General features: G+C 63.5%; 1 protein-coding gene across 10 annotated transcripts in view; it reads left to right on the top strand.

The window, feature by feature from the left end:
- Positions 1 to 12,713, top strand: part of BCOR (BCL6 corepressor) — a 90,012-nt gene that overhangs the window by 31,312 nt on the left and 45,987 nt on the right. For 4 of the 10 annotated variants that reach the window (XM_057718227.1, XM_057718234.1, XM_057718240.1 and 1 more), the window contains exon 1: positions 12,113 to 12,379. The exons of 2 other annotated variants lie outside the window; for them this stretch is intronic. The gene's annotated coding sequence lies outside the window, so the exon portion shown is untranslated. Of the gene's footprint in view, positions 1 to 12,112; positions 12,380 to 12,713 lie in introns of those variants that run through there. 4 more of the 10 variants (XM_057718238.1, XM_057718233.1, XM_057718241.1 and 1 more) reach the window with 2 other exon arrangements.

The following is a 12,713-nucleotide window of genomic DNA, read 5'->3' on the forward strand; positions in this document are numbered from 1 at the left end:
CCGGCGGCCTCCAGCTCCGCAAAGCCGCTCCGCCAGGTTCACAGCCCGAGAAGGCGCGGCGCCTCCCGGGCCCTGCGCCCCCGCCCGACCCTGCCAGGGCCCCGGAGGGTGGCAGCTGGGCGCCCTCGGCGGGACTCGAACCCAACCTGCCCGCCGGGCCTGTTTGCTGGAGGCCGCCTTGTGCTCGGGGCCCGGGGCTCGGCGAGCTCTCCGCTCCCCGGACCGGGGCCGAGCCGCAGGGGTCGTGGAGGCGACGGAGGGGCGCAGGCCACGGCGGGCCCAGGCTGGGTGCGGTGGCCGCTCGCGCCGGGTTTTTGTTTTGTTTTGAAGCCGGGCGTGGGGGAGGGGCAGCACCTTGTCAATGAGAAATTTCCTGTTCGCAAGACTCCGCTTGCAGAGTTGCTGTCCTGCCCTTGAACTGACAAGTGCATCTCCGCATCGCGAGCCCTCGAGAGTCCATCCAGCCGCGCCGGTCGCGCGCGGGGGTGGGGGCGGGGGCACCCGCGCCGCGGCGCCGAGCCCCCGGGAGCCCGGCGGAGCGGGGCCGACGCCTGCCCTCCCGGTTCCCGGGCGCACCCGTGAGCGCCCAGCCGAGCGGTGACTAATCTGCGGCTCTGGGCCTCTTGGCGCGCCGCCCGGGCTCGCCTCCCGCCCCCTCGTCCCTCCCCCCGTCCCCGTCGGCCTCCCGGCCCCGCCGCGCCGAGCTCCGCGGAGAGAACCGCGCGGGCCGCCGCCGCCGCGTTCCCGGGAGTGTGGGAAGCGGGTCGAGGCAGGCGGCTCCCGAGCCGTCTCTCCAGTCGCTCTTCTTCGACTCAGGCCCGAGTGTGCGTGTGTGTTTCCTTCCCCATAAGCACTTTGATCAGCGTTTCCTCGGCGCCGCCGAGGAGCCAGGGCGAACCGGAGCTTTTAACCCGCTGCGTGCCGCCCCACGGTGGGCTCCGTGGGGAGGGTGCCGCAGGGAGACTAGTCGACACGGGGGCGATCGGTTTGGTGGGGCAAGCCAGTGTCTGGAGGAGCCCCACCGGATCCGAGGAGCTTGCCCAAGCGCGGCAGGCTCTCCTGGGGAGAGAAGGCCGCGAGGCCCGGGGCGGCTCGTTAATGTTCCAGCCGGCCCGGGGGCCGCACAGTAACCCGACCTGCCCGGCGAGGCGAGGTGCGGGCTTGAAAGGCCCGGCAGGCGGAGGCTCCTGGAGGGGATCGGGCGGCCCCGGGGGGGGGACCCACTTTCACGCACCCTGTCCGCTGGCGTGTGGACGGCTCCCAACCCGGGGTGGGGGCCTCGCTCTCGCCCCGCGGACTCGGCGCTGGCCGCCTCTCCCTCCCCTGGCCAGGCCTCGCCGGGGAGTTAATGATTGATTTACTGGCTCCGCGCGGCCGGCGCCCTCCCAGCTATTTGTCCAAGCTGAGGAGTTGCTGGCGAGCAGCGCAAAGGCCGGCAGCGCGGGGGTCGCCCGGGAAGGGAAGCTGCGCTACCGACGAGAACGAGCGACCACTCTATTAGCCCCCACTGAGCGGCTCTAGCCGTGTCCAGGGCGAACCTGCTGGAGGCCCGGGCCCGGCGAAGGGAGCATTAGAAAGCGCCACACGTAAACGGGTTGGCAGCTGGTGATTAGGCCGCCCAGTTTTATGAGAGTCATAATGGGTCGCCCGCCTGGCCCTCAACCTGCTCGCTGTGGACTTGGCGCGCCGGGGTCCAAGCGGTGGACCGTTGCGGGCCGTGCAGAGGGGGATGCTCTGGGGGGCCCGGGCCGCCGAAGGCGTTGCGCAGGATTTCCTCTCTTTTCTCGCAGAAGGCAACACAAACACCCTAAATCAAACCGCTCCGACAACCGAGGGCTCCACACAGACACATCAATAAGGATTTCGCCTCCCGCGTTCGAACGCACTGAAACACTTGTCCTATTTTTATGCAAATGACACCACACAAATAGATCTCGCAGGCCCGGGAGTGGGGCGAGAGGAGGAGGGGCGCCGCCGCCCCAGCCTGGGGGCTGTGAAGGGGAGAGGGAGCCCCAAGCCCGCACCCCGGGACCCGCGCCGGCTCGGGCGCAGCGGGGCTGGTACTGGCCAGGCGGCCCGCCCCGCGCGCAGTGGCTCCCTGCCAGCGCCGCCAAGTCGGCCGCGTCCCCAGGCTGCCTGCAGAGGCGGATTAGGGAAGGAGCGAAGCGAGCCTGTGACTAATCGCGGGGCCTCGGACCGGAGCACCAAGGCCATGTGCGACTGACAGGATCGACACTAGCAGAGGACACGGCGACGCCTCGCTTAATTGCAGGCTTAAAAAATTGCCGCCTGAGCAGCTCCGGTGCGGAGCCGCGGCGTGCGCTCTGGGCTGGGGAGCGCGCCAGGGGGACCTGCGCTCTCGCCCGGGGGAGGGAGGTTTGGCGTCTCCTGGATCAAGGGACCTGGCTCCCCCGTCCGTCCCCCACTTTGCAGGGTCCCCCCACACCGCTTGCGGACCGGCCTGTAGCTGAGCGACCAGTAGAGTAAGATCCAGCTCCCAGGCCTAGGTTTCTGACACTTTCCCCCGTGGGGCCCACGTTCCCCCTTCTCGCCATAGATCCTATAAAAAAGGCTATACAGTTGGAGGTGAGAGATTCCAACAAACCCTTAATATAAAAACCACACACGTGAACCACTTTCTTTTCTTCCCTCCCCTTCCTTCTCCATCGGCTGATACAAAGCCCCGAATGACCAAGGGAGGGAAAGGCAAGTCAAGGCTTCAAGGAGCGAGGTCACCGAGTGCCAAAAACTCGGGGCCCACAGACACGCGCCCTAGGTTCTTCACCCCTGGTCACAGTCCCTCTAGCCCAGACCTCCTTTCTGGAGCGCTGAGCCCTCTCAGGGGAGAAGGAGGGAAGCGTCTGCAGGCCGACTGGCCTGTGTGTGAGAGGGGAGGGGGAGGGGGAAGGCGGGGTGGCGGGGAACCCAGCGAGAGAAGTTTCCACCACGCTCTGGTCGGCTGCTGCCAAAATCCCCGGGCCCCTCCCCGCCCGCACCGCCTTCCGTTGCCACCACAAGTTTGGTTTAACGAGAGCTCGGGACAAAAGCAAACGTTTTCTATAGACCCCGAAAACAAAGGGGAAAGAGACGCGCGGGGCGGCCGAAAAGCGGCTGCTAGCGTAATGGTGCCGGGCGGACAGCAGAGCATTAGAACTGCAAAAGCCGCGCGGGCGGGAGGAAGTGCGAGGCGGGAGGCGGGAGCGCGGGGAGGGAGGGCGGGCGGGGGAGGGGCGCTGCGCCATGTTTCCGTGTCACCCGCCGAGTCGCCGGCGCTGGGCTCGGCCGCCGGCTCCCGCCTGCCTCCGTAACAGCAGAAAGCGTGCGATTAGCAGCCAGACAGGCGGGGACTCCGGGCCCGCGGGGCCGCCGCACACGCCGCCCGCGGCCCGGGCCCGCGCCCACCCCCCCACCCCCGCCCGCCCGCCTGCCCGCCTGCCTGGTAATCATCCTCCTCGCTGCAGCGCTGTGTGCACTCTCATTAGAGCAGGGAGGCTTTTCTCTGCGCACTCGCTCGGCTCCCGCTGGCAAAACAACGCCTTCCCCGGCCGGGCCCTGGGCCAGGAGCGCCGGGGAGGGCGGGACGGGGGAGGGGGGGCGAGGCAGGGCAAGCAGCACAGGTCATCTAGGCTGCCCGATCTCCTCGGGGCACAGAGGAGATGGGGAGGGTCCATAGGCCCTCCCCATGCGGAGTGGCAAAGTCCGAACCCAGTACCAGTGCTGCTGTGACCTACTCTCGTCCCCCTCCGGAGGCTAGAGTGGGGGCCGAGGGGAGATGAGTGTCTCTTGTTTGGAGAGCGGGGGCGGACACCGGGAAGGCTCCCAAAACAGGTTTTGCCCCATCTGTCTTGCGAACGACCTCTTAAGGCCAGAAGCCGGATCCCAGGGGTGGCGGCCCTTCGAACCTCAGGGAGACCCGAGTCCCGGAGCTTCAGGCTTGATCGAAAAGAAAGGGTGGGAGATGGGGGCGACCGGGGCGCGGCTGCTCCTGGCCCTGAGCTTCGGAGCCCCATTTTCTCCTCTGCGATCTCTGCACACAACAGTAGGCAGGCTCTCCCGGCACCACGCGCCCAGCTGCAGGGCCCGGGAGCAGGTGTTCCTGCCCGGCCGGAGTGGCGGCTCCGCGCCCCTCCCGTCCCAGCTGCGGGGGGAGCCGCGCTGATGGCGGTAATAGAGGAGGGTCTCGCGAAGGGTCCTCCGGGTTTAAATGGGGATGCCCCAGGGCGAGGGCGGCCGCCTGGGACCAAGAGGGATCGAAGGTGACGCGCGACCAGCCCTCGTCTGGAACAGCCCTGGGGGCCAGCGGAGGCCGCTCGGGGCGGCGCAAGGGCTTCCGGTCCCGGTGACTGCGGCGGCGGCGGCGGCGGGGCGGCTGGGAAGTTCCCGGGGCGGCCGCGAGGAGCACCCTCCCCCGGCTGCCGCCGCCGCGCAGCTTTCGGAACGGCGCCCTAGAAACCCCTCTGCGTCTGGCGGCGCCGCTCTCGGCCGGCGCGGGGACGGGGGCTGCGGGCTGGTCCCGACCCAGCCCCCCGCGACGCGGGGGAGGGGGGCCGGAGACCCCCGCGGGAGCTGCGGCGCGCCTCCCTGCCCCCGCTCCTCGCCGCCGCCGCTGCTGATATGGCGGGCACGTGAAGCGCAGCTCGGCGCCTCGGCGCCAGCCAGGGAGCGGCCTGCCCCGCCGGCTCAGCTTACCCGCGGGCCCAGGAACGCGGAACCGAGCCCGGCCGGGCCCCGCAGAGCCCGCGCCCCCCGCCCCGCTCCCAGCTCGCCGCGTCCCCGTACCCCCTCCCCGCCCGCGCCTGGCCTTGGGGCCGCGCCAGACGGCTCGCCCGAGGGGAACTCAGGCTGACTAATGGGACGCGTGTGGGCCTTACGTGAGGCCCGGCTGTCAGCGGATGCCCGCTCGCTTGGCGCCTACGCCGCGGCCAGGCTTTTCGGGGAAGGGCGAGAGGAGGGGTTTCCCCGCTCGGCGGTTTCGGCTCCCCGGGGACTATCCGGCCGCCGCTAGCCCCGGGCTTTAGGTCGTGCCCGGAGGGGGCAGACTCGGTGTGCGCCCAGCGCCGAGGTGCGAACCCGGGATGGGGGGGGGGCGGGTGAAGAGGTGGAAGCTCGGGAGCTCTAAGCCGGAGGTGGGCGCAGAGGCTCATCAACTCGGCTTGGGGCACTTGCCTTGATGCTTGTGATTTGGGGCCAGTGGCTGGGCTTGGGGGGAATTTACAGGCCGCCCTGAGGGCCTGGAGTTCAATACCGAAACCTCCCTCAACAAATACAAAGTCTTCCGGAAACCCCTTGGTGAGATTTTTGTGCGAGAAAAGGATTTTATAAGACTCCCCGAGAGTTCGGTTCGACTGAGAGTTCTCGGGTTCCGGGGCGCATGACGCCTTTCCTTCCTTTACAGAGGCCTGTAAAAATCAGCAGAGTTTCTTGTTATTTCGCATTAACAACCGCTTCTTGTTGACATAGTTATATGACCCTCCCAAATATAACTACCTGTTTAGTTTTAACACACGAGCGCGATGGTGAAACACAAACACCGATCAGGAACTCAGAGCAGGAAAACCCGGCTGCGAGCTTGGGGTTGGATGCAGGATAAATCCTCATCACGAATCCCTGGTTTTATTCAGCCTAATTACACTAGTAATCCTGCCCCCCATGAGAAAGCCCGAAACCCTGTAGTCGAGGTGCGACTTTTCCTGGGGAGCCCCGCGGATGAGGAGGGGTAGCTGGTGTAGAGGAGGTGAGTTTTAAATGTCACTTCCAAATGAAAATGCTTTCCTTCAGCCTTTTTCTCTTTTTGATGCAGTTTTCGAAAGGAGCATTTTTGTGAGATAAGAAGTGACCGATCAAAATCGCTGAAGGGAGGTTGTAAGCAGCCGCTTTGCCTCAGCTTAGCGTTATCTTATCTTTCACACTTGCATGGCGGAAAAAAAAATTGGCTTATCTTTATCCCCACCCCCTTCTCGCCTTAATTGCTAAAAAACACTGGTGTGTTAAACCGGGAGGAAGGAGGTCTCTGGCTTGTCAGTGGAAAGGGAAGATTCAAAAATGTGGGCGCCTGGTGGGGAAGCCAGGGTAGCAGGGTTTATTCTTTCCCCCAGGACTTTCTTTCTAGTAAAACTTAGAAGGTCCAGTCCGGGTAGAAGTCTCGATGGCCAGATTAAAAGAAAAAAATGTGGGGATGGCCTTGGGTCGTGTGGCTTCCCTAGGCCTCGCTGTCTCTGCGTTGCATTTACCAACCTCTCCTCCCCTTCATCCCTCAAAAGCTATCGGTGGGTTCGGCTTGAGGCCTCTCTCTGCCCTCATTCACCGCCCCCCCCCCATGCACGTCCCCTTTTTGGGGAGGGGGATGCAAGGCTGGGGCGCATGGCCTGCTGGAAATCATTAAAATATATGCGAGTGTCTGCAAACACACACTTTTAAATCATGGCGTTTCCCCTCCACGCTGGTATATTTAAACTCCAGAGCGAGCTGGATCTCCTCCTTCTCAGTCGTTTGTCTGTGTCACCGACAGGCCGCTAATGGCCGGGCTTCCAGGCGCTGTGCATTATGCATTAGCCTCCTCCCTCCGCCGCACACAGAAGGTTCTGTCAGGCCTTGCAAAACAAACCACCCTGCGCCCCCCCCCCCACCCCCGCACTCGCGCCCGGGGGTTGCGGGCTGCCAATGTGCTGGAGACGCCGGGATGGGGGGGGGGGGCCCGCATGGGGGCGAAGGCCGAGCAGATTGGACCCGGAGGGGGAATGGGGGGAGGGGGGAACTGCAGCGGATTAGGCCGTTTGGAATCCCCAGCCCTGCGCTAGCCCCAAGCTTTGCTCCCTGATTGACCTTACCGAGGCAACCGCCCCGCGCCGCTCACCTCCGCGCCTAACTTTGTGGGGGCCTCAGCGGTACCCAGGGACAGGCCAGCGCCGCGTTTCCATCTTCTGGGCCGTACTCCCTTCCTGCCCCGAGCGAGGGGCTGACGGAGCCTTCCAGATCCCTGCAGTCCCCGGGGTGGTGCCCGCGAAGGGGTTCGGGGTGGTGCTTGTCCGCAGGGGTCCCGCGGCCACCGAGGAGGGAAGCTGCGTGCAAAAGGGCTCGGGCGGAAGGCGGCCCTGCTGGGTCTGCGTGCGAGGAGTTGGTGTTCTCCACTCCCTCTCCCCGCGGTGCCCACTCACTGCCCCGGATCGGGTAAAATATGAGCCGAAGGCACCTCGCTAAATAAGCAGCCAGGGCAGGATGTGGCTGCCGAGTTTATCTACAGGAGCATCCAGCCCAGCTCGGCGGCCTCGAGGGCTCTTAAGCTGGGGCCAGGTGGGGCGCAAGACAGGGCCTCCCCAAACCGCCAGTATTTATGCTCATTCGGCTGACACACATCTACCCAGCAAGCCCCTCAGTGTCAATGGTAGTTCACCCACTGGTGCCTGGTCAGAGCCTGAAATCTAGCCCAGACCAGAAATTCTGAGAGGCAATTGCTACTACCATGTTGGGCCTGCCTTCTGGACCCTCCTCCCACAAATGCCCAGTAACCATTCAAAGACTAGACAGAAAGAGCAGCCAGCTTCAACCTGGAGACCCCTATGTCTAGCAGGCTCCTGCCAGGGAAGGCAGCTACCGTCAGATGTTTCCAGATAACTGAAATCCCTGGGATAAGGATGCCTTGTGCTTGGGGGATGGGCCAGTGGATCCTCTAAGTGCCACTTGGTAAGCCCACAGTTCTTTTACAAAGTGACCAGGGAAGACTGTTATTGTAGGTGTTTGTGTGTTTTTAAAAATAGTTAACATTAACAGGCTAGCTCACAGTATATAAAGTAAAAATACATTCTCTGTAATCACCCAAATCCCACCAATTCCAATAACCAGCGTCATAGACTTGAGAACAGTCTCTGAAGAGCGCCAGTGGGGCCTACAGAGCTTTATGATTTAGTTCCCACATGTGTGTTACAAACAAACCCCACGCACCATATTGGGGGTTCCAGGGTCCCCCAAACACCAGGTAAGAACCTCACCACGGTATGCGTGGCCTTTCCCCTAGGCTTTGCGCGGTGACTGAAGGTGTGGGAGAGGGCCTGGCCGACTTTACACAGTCAGCCTGGCAGGAAAAGGGCGACCAGGCTCTAGGCCTGCTCCCCTCCCCCCAAAGCACCAACCTGCTTGTCCAGTTGCAGAGGCTGGGTAGAATCTGCAGCAGGAGAGTGCCTGAGCGCTGTAGGTTATAACTGGGAATCCCTTCCCAGGGGACAAAAGGCAGATGGGAGAGGGGTGGTCCTGCAGCTCAGTTGGAAGCACCTCACCATTCTGTGCCTATTTCTTTATTTCTCCGCTGCCCGGGCAGCCTCCCCTCCCTTGCGCTCACTCGCTGCCTCTTTCCCGCAGCCTCCTCCTCTGCTTTCATTGAAATCCTCCCCTTGCTGAGTGCCGAGTGTAGCAGCCTGACCCTCAGGTCAGCTCCTGAGGGACTCGTGGGAGGGCAGGGGAGGAGGGAGCAGGAGGAGGCCCGCACACGTTGTAGGCTCCGTGGTGTCCCCAGCTCCCAGAGCCCCTTCCTGAGTGAGGACACAAGATGGGACTGCCCTTCGTGAGATTGCTCCTTCTCATCCCTGGAACAATGCCAGCTAACCAGGCCAATAGGTGTAAACAAAGAGTACCTACCCCTCCTCCACCTTAGAGCACCTCAGGAAAAATCTCACATTTTAATTCCCAGGGAGTCATGAACCCCCTCCCCCCCCCAGCCCCACATACATTCATGCCTCTTAGGACTCCCTTAATAAGATATTTTTTAAAGTCCCACAGAGTTGGCAAATGTATCCCTCAGAGATGGAAGAGAAACACTTTAATCCCACCAGCTTGCACAAGGATACCACGGAGGCAAGACTCCTTAAAAAGGGTGTGTGTGTGTGTGTGTGTTGCAAATTACGTCAAAGGCAAATTTACTGGTCTGTTTGTCTCCAGCATCAAATTTCTCCCACAGTCAGCCCTCTTCTGGCCCCTTTGCATTTACAGCACCGCCCCCCCCCCCCAATTCATTTTAACTCTAGGACTTTTAAAGTTAGACAAACAGGCCCCTTTGTCAGCAGCCCCGGGAGGCCACAGGACTCAGAGAGGCTGCAGGCTCCGTGTTTTCACTTGGTTCCTGGATTTTCCGAAAGTTCTGGACGGTTACATGCAACTTTTAACTCCGGGAAGAGCCCGTGCCTGGGGGCAGTTGGGGAGGCATGGGAAGGGGAGAGAAGGTGGCCGGGCATGGGGCCAGGGTCTCTGCGGCGGCCTAACTGAGCCGGAAGAGCCTGGCACAGCTCCGCACTCACCCAGTGGCACAGAGGCCTCCTTGCCTGGAACCGCATTCAGAGTTTCCCCACAAATACCCAACTTCAGCCTTCCCGGTTATTTTAGACTTGTTTTGAATAAAAGGAGTCGCTTCGAAAAGAAATGTTGCTACAACACATAACCAGAGGCCTTTTCTCCAGCTGTGTCTGTAACTCGCATGCGTTCAGTCTAATAACTTTTAATGTCTGGCCCTAAAATGTCTTTATAAAAAATAGCTTTACAGCATAACAGTCCAGGTGTCTTTCTGCTTGTTACCGGAGATTAAAAAAATGTGTGGGTTAGCTTTCAGAGACATCCACCTCCAGAAAGACCAGGAAGAAAAAGGCGTACATTCCATTATGCAGGCACCGGTCCTGGAAGCGGTGGCGGCCCTGCAGGGCTGGGGACTGCTCACAGGGGCACTTGCCCGCCTGTCTTTTGCATCAGTTGTTTTAAGCAGCTCTGGAGCATGAAGATTTAATTTTGCCCGAAGTTTCGGGTTTCAAACGGTAGAGATGTTTCACTTCTGCTTTGAAAAGGGCTGTTTTTATAACTATGTACTGAGAACTAAAACAGAATAAATAAAATCGCACCTAACACCAGTCCCACAGTCAGTATTACGTCTAATTTTTTTAAAGGGATCTGCTAGCTAGAGCTGATTTTGGCCTTGACCTTGACTTAGTAATCAACTTGAGATGCTTTTGATTATTTTTGGCATGGAGACACTCCAGGATATTTTAAAACTTTCCGTGTGGATTTACAAGCCACCTCCATTTCGGATTGATGTTCTCATCGAGCCTGCACCATCTTGTCCTTAGGCAGAAAGAGACTCCCCCACCCTCGGCATAAAAAGACCCTATCCAGCAACTGAGTGGGGTCGCCTTTTGCGGTGATGTCCTGGCCGGCGGTCTGGGTGCGGTTAGGCCGGAACACCCCTCCCCCACTCCCACCCCTTCCCGCCCGCTTCACGAACTGGGGCTTCTCGGCTTGCCCTAGAGGCTCTGCGCTCCGGGGAGGCCGGAACCTCGCCTCTCCGCTTCCCCCTCTCGCCTGCCTGCCCCCTCCCTCCCCCCGCGCCCCGCGCCGCGCCGGGTGCGCTGGAGAAGCTCAATATGTGTCAATTGAATTGAACTGCTGCGGGCGCAGGCTGTACGCCGCCGCCGAGCTCCGATCAGCACGACGTTACCGAGTGGAAATTTATGGAGCGAACGGTGTAAGCCAAAAGTTGCTCCCTGCCAAGGAAAATAAAACGCGGGAGATAATCTCCCGAGGCAGGGGTGAGGGGCCAGGACAGACCCTCCAATCATCTGAGATGCAGACTGTGAAAGGCCCGAGAACCGGGAGAAATTCTGGCAGATCTTCGCTCCCCTATCGCCCCCACGCCCGCCTCCTTGTGCCCCACGGGCTGCCTCCTCCACCCCCCGCCTCTCCAAACAATTCCCACACAATCGACACGTCCGGGGAACTCGGGCGCGGAGTTCGGGCGGAACGGCCACTGTTGCCCAGGGTGGTGTTTTCTGGTAGCTCTTGACACCGAAATGGGAAAGGGCTCCTCCGGGAGGAAAGGGCGACCCGGGGTGGGGATGGGCACCGAGGCGCACTCGCCAGGCTCTGCTTGGTCTCGGAGGGGACGCGCGGCCGGGAGAGCGCAGCGCTGGTGGCGAGAGGAGGCAGCGGCGGCTGCCGCTGGGGTTTGACAGCTTTGGCTGAGCGGAGTGCTAGGCGCTTTATGGTAATTGCGGTCCTCCACTGGCCTTCTGGGTAGCGAGGGGAGTCTCGGCGCGCGGCTGCGAGAGCCGCCCCCGCCGCCCCCCATCCCCTCGGCTCAGGAGCAGCGGGCCGCCCGCGCCGCCGCCGCCGCCCGAGTCGGTCTCTGGCTCGCCCAGGACGCGCGCCCGGGCGGGGTGTGCGCAGCCAAGTCGGTCCGAGCCGGGAAGGGGAGGGCAAGGGGCGAGGGGGACGCCACCCAAGTGGTCTGGGGTTCGGACCCAGAGAGGCGAAACGCGCCGGGAATCGATGACGGCTGGGGAAACTCGGGCAAACCTTTCCTGGGGAATCACCCCTCCGAAACCCCACCGCCGAGGCGCCGCAGCGGAGGGTGAGCGGAGGCTGGGGGAGCTCAAACTTGCGCGAGCTGGAGGCGGCGGCGGGCGGGCGGCTGTCGCCCGAGCGCTGCGCCTGCGGGGGGAGGGGAGGCGGCTGCTGGGAGGGAGGGAGGGCGGGCGGGCGAGAGGGCGGAGGGAGGGGGAGGAGGAAGAGGAGGGAACCAGGGAGGGGGGACGCGTTGGGATCGCGGCGTGCGGCGGCAGACGGAGCCTGGGCTCCCAGCGGCAAGGTGAGGCAGAGCTACGCTCCTCGCTGAACGCGGACCGAGCTCGGCGGCTGCGGGGGAGACGCGCCGGAGCCCAAACCGCGACCGAGAGCGGGAGCGAGGCGGCAGCGGCGGCGGAGGGGGAGCCCGCGAGCCTCCGGGCGGGGAGCCCAAGCCGCGCTGTCGCCGCGCAGGGAAGACTTGGCCAACGCGCGCGCACACACACACACACACACACACACTCACACTCACACTCACACACCCAGCCCGAGCGGGCGCTCGCGGCGAACCGTCAACATGGCGCTGGGGCTCCTGCCCGAGCGCGGGCGGCAGCAGCGGCGGCGCGGGAGCTGCTGAGCCCGGCCGAGCCCGGCCCAGCCGCCGGAGCCCGGAGGATCGCGCGGGGCTGTCGCCACCTGCCCGGAGGCTTTGAGCCCGCCCCGCCCTGCCCCGCCCCCACCCGGCCCAGAGCCCACCCCCTCGGCGGGGCCGACCCTGAGGGCAGCCGGCTGGCAGCAGACGGCGAGGGAGGCAAGCGAGCGCGGCTCCGCGAGCGGGCTGCGGGCAGCCGGGGACGGCAAACTTTGCTGTTCGCCGCGCTCCCCCGGCCCGGCTCCTTCTCCCGTCGCCAACGTCGCCACCCCACTTTTCCTCCAGCCCCGCACATCTCTCCCCACCCGCCCCATCGCCCCTCGCTCCTCCTCGCCGCCTCGACTCTGCTCCGGGAAAAAACTTCAAAGCGCCGGATCGCAGGCTCCCTGCTTACTCCCCGGCCGGGGATTTCAGGTCAGTGCCCGGAACACCTTTCCCCGGGGAGGCGGCGCGGGCAGGCGGGCGTGCGTGCGGCGGGCTGCAGTCGGTCCCCTCCCTCGGGGCCCCCGCTCGCGGCGGGTGGCTCCTCTTGACTCTCGCGTACCCCTCGAAGCCTGTGCCTCGCGCTTCACTTTGGCTGCTCTGCTCGCTTTCGTTTTTATTTCCTAGCTATAAGTTATTAAAAATGCAGCCAACCTAAGCGGCCCCGCGTGGGCTTCGGGGAGGGAGGGGCGCGGCGGGGGGGCCCGCCGCCTCCCTGGGGGCTGGGAGGAGAGCGGGGAGTTGGCGGAGTGGAAGTTTGCAGCCA

The sequence above is a fragment of the Hippopotamus amphibius genome, chromosome X, assembly GCF_030028045.1.
Source record: "Hippopotamus amphibius kiboko isolate mHipAmp2 chromosome X, mHipAmp2.hap2, whole genome shotgun sequence".
Classification (NCBI taxonomy): domain Eukaryota; kingdom Metazoa; phylum Chordata; class Mammalia; order Artiodactyla; family Hippopotamidae; genus Hippopotamus; species Hippopotamus amphibius.